This window comes from Balaenoptera acutorostrata, chromosome 1, assembly GCF_949987535.1.
Source record: "Balaenoptera acutorostrata chromosome 1, mBalAcu1.1, whole genome shotgun sequence".
Lineage (NCBI taxonomy): Eukaryota > Metazoa > Chordata > Mammalia > Artiodactyla > Balaenopteridae > Balaenoptera > Balaenoptera acutorostrata.
The window spans coordinates 112,860,250-112,882,674 of NC_080064.1; the positions used below are offsets into that span (position 1 = coordinate 112,860,250).

The following is a 22,425-nucleotide window of genomic DNA, read 5'->3' on the forward strand; positions in this document are numbered from 1 at the left end:
TTACTCTGGCCTCTACATACTAGACACCAGTAGTAGTACCACCACCACCAGTTTTGAGAACGAAAAATGTCCCCATACACAGCCAAATGTCCTGTAGGGGGCAAAATCCTTCCCAGTTAAGGACCATTACATTAGAGTGAACACCACCAACATGATTTTACTCTCAAAGAGGTCTGTGGCTTGTATTACCAACAACCTCAACCCTGCAATTTAACACAAATACCACCAGAGGAAATAAGAAAAGTAAGAATAGTGTCAAATACCTTTAGGGGTGGGGAAGGATAATGACTAGGAGGGAGCATGAAAAAGGCTCCTGGGTGGAGGTAATCTTCTGTATCTCTATCTAGGTGGTCACCTTATAAAACATTTTCTGTATTTATACTATACCTCAATTAAAAAAGAAAAGTTTAACAAAAAACACAACAAAACAAAACAGAGGGACGACTTCCCTGGTGGGGCAGTGGTTAAGAATACGCCTTCCAATGCAGGGGACACAGGTCTGATCCCTGGTCTGGGAAGATCCCACATGCCGTGGAGCAACTAAGCCCGTGCACCACAACTACTGAACCTGCACTCTAGAGCCCGCAAGCCAAAACTACTGAGCCTGCGTGCTGCAACTACTGAAGCCCGCATGCTCTAGAGCCTGCGTGCTGCAACTACTGAAACCAGCGTGCAACAAAGAATTATCTGGCCCAAAGTGTCACTGTTACTGAGGTTGTTAATTTTAATGTTGAAAATATAGAGAACATATTTTGAACATATTTTAAAGAGCCTGTGCTCCATAACAAGAGAGGCCACCACAATGAGAAGCCCGCACATCGCAACGAAGAGTAGCCCCGCTCGCCACAACTAGAGAAAAGCCCACACGCAACAACGAAGAACCAACGCAGCCAAAAAAAAATAATAAAATAAATAAATTTTTTAAAAAACTGATAGGCAAGAAGCTTGATAGTATTTCCTTGCTTCAACGCTGCTAGAAATCAGGTGCAAAAGGTACAGAACCAAGACATCTGAGGAGCAGGGAGATGAGTACCTAAATATTTCTTGATGATGCAATGATTTACTCCTGAATTCAAGAGAGTTGACAGTATTCAGGTCCTTCCTTTAGGCACACAGCTCCAATTACTCATTCTTTTTTACCTACAAAGCTTTCTAAGACTGATAATCACATCTGAGATTAGGGTCATATATATCCTGTTCACTGAGACTTTCATACCTTTGACTTTGGAAGTGAAGAATGGCCCTTCCAAAACCCCTCTAACAAGAAAATCTCTAAGTAGCATTAAAGAGGTCTGCATGAGATCAGGTATGAAATATATTGGCTCCTAACACTAAGACAGTTGCTTATCCCCAAGCAAAAACCCCACTCAAACAAGAACTGGATTCTCTACTCCAACAAATAGGGCAGATAAAGGGGATAATCTGAAACAAAAAGCAAAGTAGGAGGGATCATAAAAACTGAACAGCTTGTGAGCCTGTAAGAGTGGACGGGAATATTTTCAGACCAAGAAAGCAATTCCTAATACTGACTGAAATATTAAGTACAGAGAAGTTTAGAAGATCTTCCTATATCCTACTTGTACATCCATAAATTTCCTAGAAAAAAAAATGTCATCAGACTAGATATTTTATGCTTCATTGCTTTTTATATCCAAGGCAATGGTATTAAGATCCCTTTTTGAAGGGTCTTTTAAAAAAGAAAAATTCATTAACCAAACATTTCCAGTTGAATAAAAAATACTGTAGCTATGGCTTTGAAAACTAAAACAATATCGCTTAAAACACCTTTTGTAAGGAAGAAAAGATGAAGAGCACTGATTTTACTTTTCCGTTTCTTCTAATATAATGAGAGCAGAACAGTCTTATGTAACCTGGGGAGAACGTGAACAAGACAGTTACCTCAAATAGGATTACTTGACTTTTGGCGCTGAACGTCTCAGACTACCCAATGGAGTGCAAGGGAAAGATTAATGTTTCTCAGGGAAATAAGTCATGATGTTTTTACAAATAATCAAAATTACATCACGTTGCCCTGAAGCGGAAGTATCTGTGTAAGAAAAATTTCTTCTGTAGGGACCTAGCACTATGTCTTTAAAAAACACCAACTATATTGCAATGGATTCAAAACACCACTACTGCTATATAGGTTAAGTTCCCAAAACTAAACACTTGGCCAAAGTTTAATACACCTAAAAGTAAAAGAAGGATTACTGAAAGAGATGTCCCTACTTCAATGACTTTGCATGTTTGCATATTCAAATATTACATTCCTTTAAAATGCTGCTGCTCTACTGAAAACTGTCGGAAATAATAAACAATAAGCTACCAAAACACCAATCCCAAATCACAAAGTTCTGGTAGATATTTAAAACTGTCAAATATCCAAGGTTAAATGAGAATCAGGAACTTTAATAACAAGCAAGTTAAGGAGTGACTCAAAGGGGGAAAATATATTAGATTTAGACTTATCCAAGAAGGTGAGACTACTACTGGGCAACCTTTTTTTTTTTTTTTAATTTTTAAATATTTATATATCTATTTATTTATTTAGGCTGTGCTGGGTCTTAGCTGCAGCACGTGGGGTTGCAGCATGCGGGGTATTTGTTGTGCTACGCGGGCTCTTTAGTTGCAGCATGCGGACCTCTTAGTTGCAGCATGCAAACTCTTAGTTGCAGCACACGTGTGAGATCTAGTTCCCTAACAAGGGCCCCCTGCATTGGGAGCACCGAGTCTTACCCACTGGACCACCAGGGAAGTCCCTGGGCAACCATTTTTAAAACTTCCATGAAAGTCAGTATCTGGCTGACTTTTCTTTGATTAGGATGTTCTTTCAAAAAACACAATCTGGGGCTTCCCTGGTGGCACAGTGGTTGAGAATCTGCCTGCCAATGCAGGGGACACGGGTTCGAGCCCTGGTCTGGGAAGATCCCACATGCCGCGGAGCAACTAGGCCCGTGAGCCACAACTACTGAGCCTGCGCATCTGGAGCTTGTGCTCCGCAACAAGAGAGGCCGCGACAGTGAGAGGCCCGCGCACCGCGATGAAGAGTGGCCCCCGCTCACCGCAGCTAGAGAAAGCCCTCGCACAGAAACGAAGACCCAACACAGCCAAAAATAAATAAATTAATAAAAAAAAAAAACACAATCTGGGTATAACTACCTCCAACTTATTACAAGTATTCCCCAAATAGCAGCTCATCTGCCCAGTTATATCACCATTATGCTAGGAAAAGAATTCATCTATACCACACATTGGCCTTTTTCTGTAAAGGGCCAGACAGTAAATATTTTAGGCTCTGAGGGCCTTATCTTTGTTGTGACTATTAACTCTGATACTGTAGCAGTGTGAAAGCTGTCATCGACAATATGTAATAAATAAGTGTGGTTATTTCCAATGAAACTTTATTTATGGAGACCAAAATCAGAATTCTGTATAATTTTCACATATCATGAAGTATCTTTCTTTTGATTTTGTTCAACCATTTAAAACCATAAAAAGCATTCATAACTTAGCTCATGGACTGGACAAAAACAAGCAGCAAGCAAAATCTGGTCTACCGGCCCTTAGTTTTGCTGACTCCTGATCTATACCTCTCATTTACTTTTTTTTTTAAAATAAATTTATTTATTTTACTTTCGGCTGTGTTGGGTCTTTGTTGCTGTGCACGGGCTCTCTCTAGTTGCAGCAAGCGGGGGTCTACTCCTCATTGCAGTGTGCAGGCTTCTCAATGCAGTGGCTTCTCTTGTTGTGGAGCACTGGCTCTAGGTGCACGGGCTTCAGCGATTGGGGCACGTGCGCTCAGCAGTTGTGGCTCGTGGGGTCTAGAGCACAGGCTCAGTGGTTGTGGTGCACGGGCTTAGTTGCTCCACGGCACGTGGGATCTTCCCAGACCAGGGATCGAACCTGTGTCCCCTGCATTGGCAGGCGGATTCTTAACCACTGCACCACCAGAGAAGTCCCCCTCTCATTTTCTTTTTTTCAATTTATTTATTTTATTTATTTATTTTTGGCTGCATTGTGTCTTCGTTGCTGCACACAGGCTTTCTCTAGTTTCGGTGAGTGGGGGCTACTCTTTGTTGTGGTGTGCGGGCTTCTCATTACGGTGGTTTCTCTTGTTGCGGAGCACGGGCTCTAGGCACGTGGGCTTCAGTAGTTGTGGCTTGCGGGCTCTAGAGCGCAGGCTCAGCAGTTGTGGCGCACGGGTTTAGTTGCTCCCCGGCATGTGGGATCTTCCCAGACCAGGGCTCGAACCCATGTCCCCTGCATTGGCAGGCGGATTCTTAACCACTGCGCCACCAGGCAAGTCCTCTCATTTACTTTTATTAAACACTTCAAATTTACAAAAAAGTGTAGAGAATAATATAACAACCATTTACTTATCACACTAACTTAAGAGATATAACGTTACAAATAAAACTGAAGCTAAGTATTCCAATCCTATTTCTCTCTTCCTTTCCCCAAAGGTAACCACTAGACTGAATTTGGTTTACCACTGCCATGGTTATTTTTTTTGCTTTTTTGTTTGTTTTTTTTTAGTACTTTTACTTTATGTGTGCAAGTATAGCTATATAAAACATATTATATCATTTTGCAAGTTCCAAATTTTTATGGGATTATATCATATACATATGTATATCACTTTGCAACTTACTTTTTTAACGTTACCTTTGATAATTTATCCAGGTTGATACATGTAACTTGTTCATTCATCTTAAATGGTATACAGAATGCCAACTATGGGATATCACAATTTAGTTTTCCACTTCCTGTTCACTCAACAAATTAATTACATATTATATGGCAGGAATTGTTTTAGGTGCAAGGGCTACAACAGTGAATAAGGCAAAATTCTTCTCTCCATGGAGTTTACTCTGATAGACACTAGCACTTTCTCTTTACTGACATTACCTCTTTCCAAGTGACGTCTCAAAAGTGACCCTAACCTAATTTTATCCGAAGCATAAAAGAAAGTGAAGAAAAAAAAAGCCATCAATTTTATTTAGTAAATGGAAGAGAAATCCTTTCTCCTTCATTAAGGTTTGTTTAAAGATATTTCTTGCTAAGCTAAAAGAGATAACAGAAAACTTCAGGAATAAATTTCACCCCAAATATCAAAATCATTAAGCTTTTGACATTTTAAAATTAGAACCCGGGGCTTCCCTGGTGGTGCAGTGATTAAGAATCTGCCTGCCAATGCAGGGGACAAGGGTTCGAGCCCTGGTCCGGGAAGATCCCACATGCGCGGAGCAACTAAACCCAAGCGTCACAACTACTGAGCCTGCGCTCTAGAGCCTGCGAGCCACAACTACTGACGCCTGTGCACCTAGAGCCCGTGCTGCACAACAAGAGAAGCCACCGCAATGAGAAGCCCACGCACCGCAACGAAGAGTAGCCCCTACTCACCGCAACTAGAGAAAGCCCGCACGCAGCAACGAAGACCCAACACAGCCAAAAATAAATAAATAAAGTAAATAAATTTATTAAAAAATTAGAACCCTGTTCACAGTTGCCTGCATTTAGACTTACACTACAAACAGGGAGTACTGATGATAAGACATCTGAAGCTTCCAGTTTCTGTTCCTCTTCATTTCCCAAAACCAGTGTCAAGCAATAAGGAAGATAAAGATCAGCAGTGGATCTAAATCTTTTGGTCAACAGAAGGAAATATTATGGTAATCCAAAACTTAATAGAACTGATATTAACAGGCCTAGAAGACAAGTTTTGCTCCTTGGAAATAAAATGACAGACTTTCTGAGTAGGAATTAAACAAGACATCACCACCAACAATAATAAATTAATGAAACAGTCTCCAATGCTCTTTTAATTCCAAAGGAGATGGTAACTTTGAACACATCTCATACCCCTGAATTAGTCAAATTTCCTGTCACTGCTTAAGGATGTGTACGAAAACTAAGTTTGTTTCATTTTACTGCTGCCAGTAGGCCATGAATGTGGGATAAAATAAAGAATGTATGTAGGATCATGGTACCACCAAAGGTAATGCCCTACTCTGGGCAAGTGAAGGCCTACTAATAAGTTCTAAGTTCACTAAACAAAATTTAAATCTACTGAATAAAAAGAATCACCTTCACCCTAAAAGCAGAGAAATGCAATGAGGAAGAAGACAAATAACTGAACAATGAGCAGAAAACTAGTTGGAAAGGAAATGAGTCGTATAAGGCATTTGGTCTTATTTGTCTTAACATCCCCATTCCCTAAAAACCATATAACCCTGCTGATTTAGCAGTGTTTGGCTTTCTGCCTCTGCCTACTGGGAGTTTAACAAGAACTCCAGTAAGGAGTTTCCACGAGAGCAGTCAGCTGGGAACTGTATATGCTCCTTATTCCTGAAGTTGTCCTGATTTTAAAAGATTGTGGTGACAAGAAATCACCTTGTCGAAACTTTTACATTTAGACTGACAATTGAGAGGTTTGAAGGACATTTCCAAAAAGTAAAATTTGCTTCTAAAATGCATACTCCTCTTCCCAACAACTGGCTACAGTTAACATGGCCAATAATCAAAATCCAAAGATATCTGCATTTAAGGAAGGAAATTCTAATAAGGTACAAAAGTGCTTCCAAAGGCACTTGAAGACAGTACTCATCATTGTCCAGCCACACTACTTCTCTCAAATTTAGATTTAAATTGAGTTGTTTTAGAAACTCTCATAGCCTGTTGGTGTGACTATATTAAATATAAATACAAATTATTGGAAGATAATTTAGTATCTAACAAAATTTTAAATGTGCATGCCCTTTGGTCTAGTAATTATATTTCTAGGAATTTTACCTACAGATATACTAAAATGTATAAAGATGTATGTAAGATGTTTCACTGGAACCCTGGTTATGACAGTATACCCACACACTGGAAACACCCTAAATGTTCCTCAGAGGGGATAGATTAAGTACAAATTAAAGTATATCCATACAATGAAATATTGCACAGCCACTAAAACAATGACAAACATTGTGTAATACACACACACACACATGAAGAGTACAGCATAATGCTCAAGAATTTGAGCGCAACAGTCAAACTTCCAGATTTTGTGTCCCAGCTCTTTTACTGACTAGGTATGTGACCTTAGGCAAATCACTTAAGCTCTCTGCGCCTCAGTTTTTTTTTAATCTGTAAAATGGGAATGATGACAGCATCTACCTTTAGAGTATTGTGAGGATTAAACAAGTTAATGTGAAGTGCTTAAAATAGTGCCTGCACATAGAAAAGCCCAGTAAATGTTAGTTATTATTAAAAACATATCCAAGGGAATTCCCTGGCGGTCCAGTAGTTAGGACTTGGAGCTTTCAGTGCCGTGGGCATGGGTTCGATCCCTGGTCGGGGAACTAAGATCCTGAAAGCCGCACAGTGCAGCCAAAAAAAACAAAAACAAAAACACCATATATCCAAGGTATTAAATGGACATGGGCAAACAATTACAATGGCTAAAACTAAAACAACAGAAGTTGGGATAGACAAAGATAGATGGAATAAAGAGAGGTTTTGAAAACAGAATTTTCAGGATTTGGTAAGCTTAACTCACACTCAGACCCAAGTTGTAAAAGGTGCTGATATGTTGTTCCTCCTACGTTGTTACTCAATTTATAAATACATTGTATCTAGTATTGCAGTTATTTTAATACCTGTCTTCTCTTCTGTACTATGTATCCTCTTGAGGACTGAGGCTGTATCATTTATCTTTACATACTCTACAACACCTATGTGTATGTCTTTTACATAGTAGGTTTACAATAAACACCTAATAGCTATGAATGTTCATATGAATATATGAATGGTCAGGCTTTTTCAGTTCCCCACAACCAATCGATTTAAGTGGTTACAAAGTAAACAGAGCTCCATGGAAAAGAGACCCAAGTTTTCTCTTTATCTGAGTGATTAACTGTCATTTTCCTAAACCAAACCAGTCTAGGATAGAGAAAACCACCTGGGGTCTATACTCCAGGAATTGGAAAAATAACCCTGTTATCACTGATCAGAGCCTAGGATTTTCTGACATAATTTGGGATTTAGGACCACTGATGAAATTACAAAAGAGATTTTATGAACTATGTAATCGGCATTCCTAAAATAAGTTTAATAACCTAGCAGTACTCAAATTATGTTTACTCAATGCTGACTAAGAGAATAATAGCAATGAAAGTTATTAAAGAGCAAGACTTGCAGGCAATAGGAAAGGTATACAGCCATAAAGTCGAATATTCTTTCCCAACGAAGTTCTGGTATCCATGAAAAGATTTTCACCCTTAAAATTTTCATTTAAAGAATAAGTAAATTCTCTACATATAGATTTGAAAAAAATCTCCTATATTATTAAATGAAAAAAAGCAAGACGTGGAAAACTATGCCATCTTTTGTGTAAAAAGAAAAACTAAAAATAAATTCACATTTGCTTGCATATATATAAAAAACTCTGAAATGATAGAAAAGAAAGGAATAACAATGATGTGGGGCTTAAAACTAAGCAGGTGAGAAACAATGATGAAAAACTTTTCACTATGTATCTTGATTTTTTTTTTTTAATTTGAACCAAACTTTTAACAATAAATAAAATGTTCCAACCATAACAAATTCATTTACAAGAACGAAAGCTATTTGGAGTAACCTTGTTTCTAATACCGTAGAGAAAAATACTGTGATCCAAGGAGCTAGGTGAAATTAAAACTCTCCATGATAGGAATCAGCTGCCATACTATAGTAACAGCATTCCATTCAGTTTAGTTTTATTTATACTGTTTGGCCCAAAATAAAACAGGATGTGAACAGAAAAACCCAGTCTAAAATTCATATGGCATCTCAAGGGATCCCAAATAGCCAAAACAATCTTGAAAAAGAAGAGGAGTCAGAGGACTTACACCTCCTGATTTCAAAATTTACTACAAAGCTAGAGTAACTGAAACAGTGTGGTACTGGCATAAAGACAGACATACAGACGAATGGAACAGAAGAGAGACTCCAGAAATAAAGCCTTGCATATATGGTCAAATGATTATCAACAAGGGTGTCAAGACCATTCAATGGAGAAGGGACTGTCTTTTCAACAAATGGTGCTGGAAAAACTGGATATCCACATGCCAAAGAATAAAACTGGACCCTTACCTTAGAGCATATACAAACATTAACTCAAAATGGATCAAAGACCTAAACGTAAGAACTAAAAGTATAAAACTCTTAGAAGGAAACAAAGGAGGAAAAAGCTTCATGACGTTGGAGTTGGCAAAAATTTCTTAATACAACACAAAAAACAGGCAACGAAAGAAAAAGTAAACTGGATCTCATCAAAATTAAAAATTTGGGGGACTTCCCTGGTGGTCCAGTGGTTGACTCCATGCTCCCAATGCAGGGGGCCAAGGTTGGATCCCTGGTGAGGGAACTAGATCCTGCATGCCACAACTGAAAGATTCCGCATGCCGCAACTAAGACCCGGTGCAGCCAAATAAATAAATAAATAAATTTTTAAAAAATTAAAAATTTTTGTTCATCAAAGAACATTATCAACAGAGTAAAAAAATAACCCACAAAATGGGAGAAAACATTTGCAAACCATATATCTGATACAGGATTAATATCTAGTATAAAGAACTCCTACCACTCAACAACAAGAAAACAAACAACCCAATTAAAAAATGGGCAAGGCCTTGAATAGACACTTCTCCACAGAAGATATACTAATGACCAATAAGCACATAAAAAGATGCTCAAAATCACTAATCATTAGAGAAATGCAAATCAAAACGATGAGATACCACTCCATAGCAATTAGGATGGCTTTTATAAAAACAAAAATTAAAAAAAAAAGAAAGAAAATAGCAAGTGTTGGTTATAAGAACGTAGAGAAATTGGAATCCTCGTACATTGCTGATGGGAATGTAAATGATATAGTCACCGTAGAAAACAGTACGACAGTTCCTCAAAAAATTAAACATAGAATTGCCATATGATCCAGCAATTCCAATTCTGGGTATATACCCAAAAGAATTGAAAGCAGGGACTCAGATGTCTGTGCACTCATGTTCACAGCAGCATCATTCACAATAGCCAAAAGGTGGAAACAACCGAAAATGTCCGTTGACAAATAAACAAAACATGGTGAAGTGTGTGTATATATATATACACACATGTATATATACACACACATACATGTATGTGTGTGTGTGTGTGTGTGTATATATATATATATATATATATAATGGAATATTATTCAGCCTTACAAAGGAATGAAATTCTGACACATGCTACAAAATGGATGAACCTTGAAGGCATTATGCTAAAATGAAATGAGCCAGACACAAAAGGACAAATATTGTATGATTCTACTTATGTGAAGTTCTTAGAGTAGTCAAATTTACAGAGACAGAAAGTAGAATAGGGGTTGCCAGGGGCTAAGGGGAGGAATAACAGGGAATTATTTTTTAATGGGTACAGAGTTACTATTTGCCAGGCAGAGAGAAGTTAAAGGTCTTACAACTAGTAAGCAGCAAAGTAGAAATTTGAACCTAGGACTCTCCAACTGCAGAGCTATACTTTTAAAAGTGACCAAAACTTATTCTAAATTAACCAAAGAAGGAAAGATTTCAACTAATTATGTAAAAATACCCCCAAGATTAGTACCAATACTAGACTATTTTCTCATATCCAGACACCAGAATTAAGTGTATGCACAACACTGAGAATGGTTAGTTCTGAAGGAGAACAAGAGCGAGTGCAAAGTTTTTCAGAATAACCAGCAAAACCTAATGCGACACTCTAGGCAACACATGAAAGATGTGCTAAGCAGCCCCAGTAACAACAAAATTAAAATGACCACTTTCAAAGGCTTATTCAGATAATTCTTAAAGCTGTAAAACAATGAGTAAAAATCTCACTGTTCTCCTCCAATACACCTCTGTACCATAAAAGTGCCCCTTATACAGTCATCTTCACACTCTCAACCAAACTGAATCTAGAAGACAGCAAAGAAGTCACACATAACTAGAGACACTTCTAAGTTTTATTTTATTTTTTTTTTTTTTTTTAACACTAAATGCCTAACTCTTTTTCACTGGCTGTTTTTTTTTTTTTTTTTTTAATTTTATATCTACTTTATTTATTTATTTATTTATTTTTGGCTGTGTTGGGTCTTCGGTTCGTGCGAGGGCTTTCTCTAGTTGCGGCAAGTGGGGGCCACTCTTCATCGCGGTGTGGGGACCGCTCTTCATCGCGGTGCGCGGGCCTTTCACTATTGCGGCCCCTCCCGTTGCGGGGCACAGGCTCCAGACGCGCAGGCTCAGTAGTTGTGGCTCACGGGCCCAGCCGCTCCGCGGCATGTGGGATCCTCCCAGACCAGGGCTCGAACCCGTGTCCCCTGCATTAGCAGGCAGACTCTCAACCACTGCGCCACCAGGGAAGCCCCTAAGTTTTATTTTTTGACACAACTTTATCATATTGTATTTTACTCCCTCCTGTGAATATTATCAGGTATTCAGCCAGCCAGAATAGAAGGTTTAATCTGGAAATAGAAACTGCTCAGATTCTAACCTTGGTTATACTCTTCTGTGACATCTACCACTCTGTCTTTGACAAAACTGGGAACCTACAATTTAATATCAGATATATATCAAGGCTTCGGTAGTATGAATGCAACAATCAAAACAGTTCATTACAGATGGTACTCCTTCATGTATAGTAATTCATTAAATCTCAAAGAAATTTTTACACCACTATTTAAGCTAGAGACATCTTATTCCCTTGAACCCTCAAGGCTTTTCAAAGTTGCACTTGCCATTTTTAAGATGTTTCTGCCCACTGCAAGCAGAGCTGTAAAAGATCCTTTTCCAGTCACCCATATTCCTTGAAAGCTTTCAGTTTAATATTAATGCATTATACAGAACTCAACTGGGAAACAGCTCTCCAAGCAGAAGGTGAAGAGTTAAAAATGCAGGCTAATGAAAACTTAAGACTGAATCCTAGTGCAATAAGAGACCCATATTCTGGGCTTCCCTGGTGGCACAGTGGTTCAGAATCTGCCTGCCAATGCAGGGGACACTGGAGACCTGGTCCGGGAAGATCCCACATGCCGCAGAGCAACTAAGCCCGTGCGCCACAACTACTGAGCCTGCGCTCTAGAGCCCGCAAGCCACAACTACTGAAGCCCGCGTGCCTAGAGCCCGTGCTCCGCAACGAGAGAAGCCACTGAAATGAGAAGCCCGCACACTGCAACGAAGAGTAGCCCCCGCTCGCTGCAACTAGAGAAAGCCCGCGCGCAGCAACGAAGACCCAACGCAGCCAACATTAATAAATAAATAAAATAAATAAATTTATATATTAAAAAAAGAGAGACCCATATTCTAGTTTCCATTCACTTGGCAGAAAATATCTGGATTTAATATACTCTTAAGAAAGCAAAACTTTCAAATTCACAATGCACTCAGACAAGGAACTCAGCAAGCATTCTTTACTAACTGAATTATAAAATGAGAAAAGAAGAGCATTAGAGTAACATAATAATTATTCATGGACACTACTACATGAGAAGAGTGTCATGCTACTCACATCAGATTTCCATAGAATCTAATATAGGGTCTTCTAGCCAACCTGTCCAGAGCAGTAACAATACACATGACCAACTGCTTCAATCCATTTGATAGCAACAATCAATCTAGCCATATAAATGTTAAAGAGTGGTTAGAAAAGTGCCCTTCCCTCCAAAATATGTTATCCTATTAGGGAAATATTTTCAACATTTTTCACTGGCAGCTCAACCTATTTAGTGGTGAACACCATTCAGGTAACCTTTATGCCTTTAAACAACACAGGACAAATTTCTCAAAGTTTTGTTTTAATTTCAAGACTAATGTATCATCTTTAAAGGACTGAAAAAAATCAAAGGTATTGTTCCTTCTTGCCTCTGATCCCCAGGTCTGTCTGCATGATTCACAGAAGAGAAAGAATGGGGGGCTTTACAGATTCCTTAGTGTGATACTGCCATCTTTACAGAAAGGAAGGGTTTCTTGCTCCTGGCTCAAGGGATTCTGCTCACTCACAAAGCTGAAACCTTACTCTCCTGCTTCCTAGAACGTTAGATGAAAGAAGGTGGGGGCAGCAGCTCAGTAACAGTTATCCTCCTGAGAACTCATTGAAGGTGAGGGCCAAGCTGGATGAGCTGTGCCATTTGCCTTAGAAAATTCATAAGGAAAAAAACTGCAGCCTCCGAACCAGTGAAGTTTCTAAAATATATGTAGTCTAATGCCACCACACTAGTTCTCTGAAAAACCAGCACACGAAAGCAGTCAATTCCCTCATTCAAGAGTGACAACCCTTAAAAAAAAACAACCACCACCCATGAAGAACTACAGGGAAGCAAAATATCAAGGTGCAGTACTGTCTTCTCGAAGAGATGCTCTTTCATGGTCAAATAATTTCCAGAAGCTTTGCATCCTTTAGCCTTTCTTTTACCACTCCTAATACACAGTGTATATTTAGACACGCAAGGCTCCGGGACATTATGTTGTAAAGAAATCTGCCTTAACGCAGAATTTTTCAAAACCCTATTTGACCACATTATATTTTCATATAAGACCTATTAATATTGAGGAAAACTATCTTTCTTTTGTTTGTTTTGTTTTTGTAAAGGCAAAACAAAACTCTATGAGAAGCGTTAGGAGAATGGTAAGATCACAACTTTTGGAGTCAGGCAGAGTTGTTCAAATACTGGATTCACCACTTTCATTAATTTTTGAGATTCTAGCAAAATGACAACCTCCCTGGGAATTGAGTTTTCTCATCTGTAAAATGATCATAATATCTCCCTCACAGAGTTACTGTAAGAATTTAAATAGCATAAAGCCTTACACAAAGAAAGTGCTCAACAAATGAGTTTATATTTACATTTTTAAAATTCCCTTCAGGGACTTCCCTGGTGGCGCAGTGGTTAAGAATCTGCCTGCCAATGCAGGGGACACGGTTCGAGCCCTGGTCCAGGAAGATCCCACATGCCGCAGAGCAACTAAGCCCATGAGCCACAACTACTGAGCCTGAGCTCTAGAGCCCACGAGCCACAACTACTGAGCCCGTGTGCCACAACTGCTGAAGCCGGCATGCCTAGGGCCCGTGCTCTGCAACAAGAGAAGCCACTGCAATGAGAAGCCCGTGCACTGCAATGAACAGTAGCCCCCGCTCGCTGCAACTAAAGAAAGCCCCTGTGCAACAAACACCCAACGCAGCCAAAAATAAATTAAATAAATTAAATAAATAAATAAATAATAAAAATTCCCTTCGAGTTCCAAAAGTTGCAAAAATGCAATTTTTAAAAATCTGAGGGAAAAATTACAGAATCCATGACTGAAATACTCCCTGAGAAGTGTAATTTCTCAGGATTTTGCAAACTTTTTAATCCACTGGACTACTGACAAAGCCTTTAAATTTGCCACATTTAAGATGATATGGGGGACTTGCCTGGTGGTACAGTGCATAAGACTGTGCGCTCCCAATGCAGGATGCCCGGGTTCAGTCTCTGGTCAGGGAACTAGATCCCACATGCATGCCACAACTAAGAGTTCGAGTGCCACAACTAAGGAGCTGGCGAGCCACAACTAAGGAGCTGGCGAGCCACAACTAAGGAGACCGCCTGCCGCAACCAGGACCCGGTGCAACCAAATAAATAGTATTTAAAAAAAAAAAAAAGAATGATATACAGGAACACACTACACCTACTGATAAAAATGGATATGAACAAACACATGTTGTAGAAGAGTATTTATGGTTTCAGTGATAAAAAGGGCCTTACATGAATATAAACAAGAAAAAATGAGTTGTGAGAAAAGCTCAGCTTGTGTCAGCACATAATAACTAACAACTGTACAATGTTTTAGCTTATAAAACATCTTTACATGCATAATCTCATTTGACTGACAAAGAGACCTAGTGAAACAGATAAAGCAGCTACTGATCCTCGTTTCTACGCTGAGAAAACTATGGTTTGGAGACTTCAAGTGACTCAACCAAGGTCACACAGATGATAAATAGAACCAAGACTCCAAACTTGTTCTTCTGCTCCCAGAACATAACAAATAGGGCATCTTCTAAATGTACACAGCATTTTCTCAACCCACAGAATTATTCATATTTTAAAACACTTTTTGGGTGACAGGCACCATGCTAGGCACTGGAGACACAAAAGTAAAAAGACATGGTATCTCTTTATTTCAGAATGTTGTCAGACCATTGTGGGGAGACAAGCAATATTTATAAATTAGAGTGAGATCAAAGAAGAAAGTTTATCTAAGTCTCTTCGGGCAAGTAAAGGAAGGCTTCCCAGAGACAGCAGCATTTGAGATGAAATTTGGAAGCTGATCTGGGAACTAAAAGAACTGTATTTGCAGGACTTCCCTGGTGGCACAGTGGTTGGGAGTCCGCCTGTCAGTGCAGGGGACACGGGTTTGAGCCCTGGTCCGGGAAGATCCCACATGCCGCGGAGCAACTAAGCCCATGCACCACAGCTGCTGAGCCTGCTCTCTAGAGCGTGCAAGCCACAACTACTGAGCCCGTGTGCCAAGAGCCCGTGCTCTACAACAAGAGAAGCCACCACAATGAGCAACCCACACACCGCAACGAAGAGTAGCCCCCGCTCACCGCAACTAGAGAAAGCCCGCACACAGCAATGAAGACCCAACGCAGCCAAAAATAAATTAATTAATAAATTAAAAAAAAAAAAGAACTGTATTTGCTCATGTATAAACTGTAAAGGGAGGAAAGTAAGGCTGGATAGAAAAACAAAGGTCAAGATTTACAAAGGGGCTTTGATATTATGCAGAGTACCTTTAAATGATTGGAAACTATTGAATACCTTTGAGAAGGGGAAGTAGAATAATCAGATCTCCATTAGACTATTTTGAAGAGAATATGATTGAGAGTTTAAAAGGAAACAAGACTAAAAACAAACAGAACTGTAAGAGATCATGGCAATATTCCAAATAAGAGTTGCTGTGGTCCTGAATTAGGAGACCCGCAATGGAGATACAGAAAAAAGGTATAGATTCAGAAATATTTGGAAAGTAATGGATAAGGGAGAGAGAGAGAATTGACAATGATGCTCTCATTTCTGGCTTAGGTGACTCAATGAATCACAAAAGGGGAATAGATGATGAAAACGTTGAGCTTGAGGTACCAATGGAATACAGAGATGGATACGTCTAGCACAAAGTAGACAACTGGAAACAGAGCGCTGGAGTTTAGGAAATGTGATAATATATGTGAATATATATGAAGATTTTTTTCCATAATCAAGTATTATTTACCATTTCAATGGGAAGGCAATCATTTTACCATTATTTGTATAATGCTTCAAAGTTCAAAAAACATTTTAATATCCTGTATCATGCTTACCACATTTCATAGTTTTGTTATAAACAAATACGAGGTTAGGGAAAATTATTATTCCTATTTGATCAAGAAATAGTTATTGAGTATTAACTATATGCCAAACACTGCACTAGGCATTAAACAAAACACCAAAGTAAATCCATGCCTTCATAGACCTTCCATCATACCAGGGGAATCAATAAGCAATAAATGTAACAAATAAGTACGTTAGAAAGCTGTAAGTGCTATATGAAAAAGAAAGAACAGAGAAGGATTACCAGTGAGGAGTGGAAGTTGAAGGTGAAATTTTAAATAGGGGTAGGATAAAGTCTCATTGAAAAGGTGCCTTTTAACAAAGGCTTGATTGAAGAAGGTAAGAAAATTAGTCATTTGTATTATCTCTGTGGAAAAAACTAGCTATTTCCCACTAGAGGGAATAACTAGTGCAAAGGTCCTGAGATAAAGAGTGTGGCTGATGCACTTAAGGAACAAGTCAACGTGGCTGGAATGGAGTGAGCAAAAGGGAGGATGACAGGAGATCAAAAAGAGAAGAGTAGGGAGAGGCAGATCACGTAAGACCTTAGAGCCCACTGTAAAGACTGGCTTTTACTGTGCAAGAAACGGGAGTTCAAAAATTTGGAGGCTTGGGAATTCCCTGGCGGTCCGGTGGTTAGGACTCCGTGCTTTCACTGCTGAGGGCCTGGGTTCGATCCCACAAGCCACGTGGCCAAAAAAAAAAAAAAAATTTAGGAGGCTTACCCAAAATCCTGTATCTAATAAATGGTAAAGCTAGGATTTGACCCGGGATTTCTAGACTCTCTACGCTTGTGTTCTGTTATTCCAACTTGCCACTTATTAGCCCACAAACTCCCTCCAAGGAAGTGTGAATTTAAATATCCTCAAAAAGCTAACTTTATAAATACCTTCTAGGTTAGACATGCACAACCTCTCCAATTAACATTTCTAATCCTTCACAACCATAATGAGAATTTACTAATCTTAAAGTCTAATCTAAATCCTAATATTCCAGCCTATTTTTGGGGAGATTACAAACTCCACCTTCCCCGTAAATGAGACAAGATCAAGAAAGCTTTATTAGGAGGCTTAAAGCATGACTTTCAGGTTCAAGTAACGATAACCTGAATTACTTTTAAAAATGTATACTAGCCAGATGTGAAAAAAAAACAAGAGAATGGCTCAGAATGCCAAAGTATTGTCATTTTCCTTAATAGTTTTAATAACAATTAAGTTCACATGTAGTCAAAGAAGCTTCTACAATTATGGCGACTCTTTGAGGTCTGGGATTTGACCATTTCATACCTCAAAATTAACAAAATATGTGTCCTCATTCATCTGTTGCTTTTGGTACTACAACCCAGAACTCTTGATAGCGTCTTGCCAGTTGATGGCAACTTACAGCAAAGACCAGAGGATTTTGAGGGAAACATCAAACATTACTGAGTAACCATCTAGAAGTATATCAGACTGGTTAAGCCCTTAATGATCCTAGGTCACTCTTTTCCTACTGAATAAACTCAAACTGTATAGGGATATTTCATATATCCATAAAAGAAAAGGTAAAAGATGGAACATGAAGAGGGAGCATTTCAAATCAAATCTACTCTTCAGAGGCTTTCATCACTACTACGCAAATATAGGAGGCTCTCTGCTTCATGGACTCTGGAGCCACCAAAATCCCCAACCAGTACCTACAGAAAAAACATCACAGGGATTACTGAAGATAAAACAAACTATATGGCTAATAGAAGCTTTCCCCCACAAAGCCAGTTCTTTTCAACAGAAACTGAACTTCCTTATGTATCCTTTCTCAGGCTTAGCCAATGCAAGAGAACTGCAACTTTGTGTGGCACTGCCTGATAGGCTGGATTTTTCCTGAGCAAGAGGTGAACAGCTTTATGCCAGGACTAGATTTATAGTCAATCTGACTGTCTTTTTTTTTCTTCCCCTCTAAACTGTCTCAGAAAATGCCTGGCTATTGTGCCTTAATATGTAATGAAGCAGAGCTTTAAGTACTGCAAGTGGTCTGGAGAAGAAAGTCCTTCAGTTGCAGTATGGCTCAAATCATGATTTCTCTAGCAATTGTTTTAATCAACCAAAGCTGGTTTGGCTTTTCTCAATGAACTAAATGAGCATCCTGAGCTGAGTGCAGAGGGGCTACTTGTCAGCATGACTCCCAACGAGGTGGCTAACATGGAATATGCTCCTGAGTCTAGAAACCAGGACAGCACAGCTGCTGTTCCCCTAAATATGCACCTTCAGCTTGATGGGTGGGGGAGGTAAGGAAGGAAGGAAGAATCAGTAAATTGAAACAAGAGGGACATCCCTGGTGGCGCAGTGGTTAAGAATCCACCTGCCAATGCAGGGAACACGGGCTCGAGCCCTGGTCCAGGAAGATCCCACATGCCTCGGAGCAACTACACCCATGCACCACAACTACTGAGCCTGCACTCTAGAGCCCACGTGCCACAACTACTGAAGCCCACGCGCCTAGAGCCTGTGCTCCGCAACAAGAGAAGCCACCGCAATGAGAAGCCTGCGCACTGCAACAAAGAGTAGCCCCGGCTCTCCGCAACTAGAGAAAGCCTGCACACAGCAAGGAAGACCCAACACAGCCAAAAATAAATAAAATTAAGTTAGAATAACAACAGGCCTAGTTTACATACAACATACAAGATAAGGCTTAATCCAGAGGTCCCAGCAGAAGATTAGGATACTATTATTGACACACTGACTCTTCCACACTGCTGTTCTCTAAACAAAACCCAACCTGGAGATCTGGCCAGGCCCAGCAGGAAAAAAAAAAAAAAAAAAAAAGGTGGGGGCAGTGGGTGGTAAGGAGAGACATTAGTCCAAAAAAGGGGAGGCAGCCAGCACACAGACTTTTGAATGTACTTTAAGACTATGAAATTCAGAACAGAATTCTCACGTTTCCCTTCCCCACCACCCTATGGCCTTACGCTAAACACAGCAGTAAAAGTTACTGCCATAACTTACATCTGAAGTGCTGATCAGGGAACCTGGTTAACGTTGTTCCTAGACAAGTATTTGAATGTAGCCTCTATTCAGACCCTACTGGGACTGCCTCTAAACAGGAAGTTAACAGACATCACACATAGGCAGGGAAGGCAAACCACAGTGTCATAAAGATGGATGCTGCTGTCAGCTACTCATCACTCTCACCTCATCGAAAGTGTTCTCAAGTCAGGAATAAGCAGGACAAAAGTCCATAAGCCTCACCTCTTCTCAAACTGGGTCACTCAGCCTAAAGGTCCAGCCTTCTGATTCCTGCTAATTAATACTTATCTACTTCATTCCTTACCATGATGACTACCACTGCCACTAGACTAAAAAACTATATTCCTCTTAAAACGGAACACAGTACTACCAAATCAGTACTCCCATTAACTCGTTATTTATACAGCCCATCTGCTTAAAAAGCCCAAGGAGAGACTATTCTTGACACAGCCCATTCCAAAACACTCAGAGACTGAATATCAGTCACAAAAAAGCAGCACCATTTCCAACAGGTGTGGGCCTTCCCTCAAAGTATATTAAGCCTGTCCATAGCACCACCTTTACCAGCTCCAGCAGTAGCCTCTTTCCCAACCAAGCACCAACAGAAATGCTACTCCAGGACAATACTCTACGGAGACTGCTCCAAGACCAAAAATATGAATCCAAATGGTTATCTCAAGGAAGAGTTTAAGTCAGTGTATCAAAGAAGGAGCATTAAAGTTAGCACTAAACTCCCAAATAGGATAATCTCCAACATACAGACAACAACATATAGACAGCACGCTGCTGCAAGAAAACAATCAGAAGTCATCTGTACTGGGACGGAGACTGGATGGCTGGAGGACACAGGTGAGAAAGAGAGAGACTTCTTTTCACTTTGTATCACATGCATGCATTGTCTTTTTATAAAAAAATTTTGAGAGAAAAATGTTTTAAAAACTCAAAAGCATCAGCTCTTCTCCCAACATAGATCTGTTAAACCGGCTTTTACTCCAGCTGCTGCAAGTTCAAATCTCTCTTTCAGTCTGGCCTGAAAGCACTGCTCTTTTCCTTTGCTTAAACACACTACGTTAAGCATCTCCCAGCTCCTTCACACGCACACAAAAGCCCTCTAAATAATCACTTATCAGAAATGAGAAAACTGGTTCTCGGAAGGCTACCTGATTCTCCAGATGACAGCAGCAGAAGAGGCTGATAGCTAGCTCAGTTAGCATCCACATGCCACCCACCCACCATCAATGCCTCCATCTCCACTTCAGTGCCAGCCCTATGAACTAACACCTTGTGTGTGGAGGGAAGTTGATGCTAGGGAAGAATCCAAAGAGGCTACCATACCTTTATGAAGGTGGAAAGTGCCTGGGCCGGCGAATGGCACCGAAAGCTCTGCACTCATAGGAGTGGCTAGCTCCTTAGTGTAATTGAGAGCTGGGAGGCAAAAAGTACTCTAAGTCCGGATTTGGTTTAGGAAAAGGTAAGTTCTAGTTCCATCGACCCTCAGGCACTGAACTGGGATACAGATCCAGTGGGTCCCAGAAGCCCAGCTGAAGAAAGGGGTAGTTTAGTCCCTAGAGAAGACAAGTACCCACACAGGCTTAGACAATTCCCTTCTAAGGGAGGACGAGGGAACGGTGGACGATGAAATAAAGGAGTAAGGTTCTGCGTTCCAGATCCCTTCGCCTAAAGAAAGGTAATCATCCCGTGCTTCCTTCACCCTTAAGGATCCCCCATTTGTCCCAACCGAGAGCAAACACAAGACTGAGAGCAGGGAGCGGCCCCCGCACCCTGAGGGCACCACTGGGGGTGGAGAGAGTTAAGGGGGGGCGCGCTAGAGAGGAAGGAGGGGAGCATGGCGGGCCTGAGGCAGTGAGTGAAAGCGGGGAAGGCGGGGGAAACGGGGCGCGAGGGAGGGGAGAAAGAGTAAAAGGAGAAGAAATGAAGGGACACGAGCTGGGGGCGCGCGAGGCCGAAGTGAAAGACCGGGGCGCGCGCGCGGAGCGGGGGGAGGGGATGAGGTGAAGGGGGAGCGCGAGGCGGGGGCGCGCGGTGCCGGGGTGGGGGGAGGGGGACGCAAGGCGGGGGCGCGCGGGCGGGCGTCGGCTCGCGGGCGCTTCCCCTCCCCCCGCCCCTCCACCTTTCCCTTCCCCCACCTCCGCCACCACCGCCTCCTCCCAGCCTCCCTCCCTTCCTCGCTCCTCACCGCCCCCGGGCGGGCGGGCGGCCAGGCTGGCCTAGGCCAAAGCTCCTCACCTGGCGGTGGCGGTGTAACTCCCGGCTAGCTCGCCTCCTCAGGCGGCGGCGGCGGCGTCGAAAAAGGAAGAGGCGACGGCACAGTAGGTTCCGGACCCCGCTGACGGGACCGGGGGCGGGGGTGGGAGAGGGGGGCGGGCCGGACCCGGGCGGGCGGGCGGAGCAGACACTGCGGTACAGACGGGGGCAGCGGCGGCGGCGGCGGCTGCACCGGCGGCGGCGGCACCACACAAACAAGGACGCTGATTGGGCAGCTGCCAAGCGCCTCGACTCCGCCTTCCCCACACGCCACGACGCCCATTGGGCGACCTGAGCCGGCCTCCCCGCCCTCCTCTTCTCGGCCACACCAATAGAAGACGGGATGCCGGGGCTACACCCCACCCTTGAAGAGTGAGTGGCTGGAGAAGTGAGGATTGGCGTACTTAAGATCCAATCGTAAACGGAGGAGGGGGATGGTCTAGCGGGGGCGCGTTAATGGGTACCTCGGCCAGTCCCAGACACATCCGGGTCTTCAGCAGCCCATTAAGTGTCGGGGGTCAAAAAATCGCTTCAGGCTGCAACTTTACCTTAGAGACGTTTTGGTCCCCAGGCAGCCGCCGTACCCCAGTATCCCAAAACCGGGATTCCCCTTTGGCCTGCTCTCGTTCTTCCAATTCTAAAGATGGAGACTGGCGAACAGCGCTGGGCTCTGTGTTGGGTGGTGTTTCATCGCGACAGAATCCAGAAATTTCACGATAGAAGTAGCTTGAGGCGCTCGGGCCTTGCAGTCTATTTGGGGCGTGG

The 22,425-nt window shown here is 41.5% G+C and overlaps 1 protein-coding gene across 2 annotated transcripts in view; it reads right to left on the minus strand.

Annotated features, from left to right (window-relative positions):
• GATAD2B (GATA zinc finger domain containing 2B) overlaps positions 1 to 21,880 on the minus strand; it is an 85,400-nt gene extending 63,520 nt beyond the window's left edge. For both annotated transcript variants that reach the window (XM_057543255.1, XM_057543259.1), the window contains exon 1: positions 21,643 to 21,880. The gene's annotated coding sequence lies outside the window, so the exon portion shown is untranslated. The remainder of the gene's footprint in view (positions 1 to 21,642) is intronic.
• Positions 21,881 to 22,425: the final 545 nt, after the last annotated feature.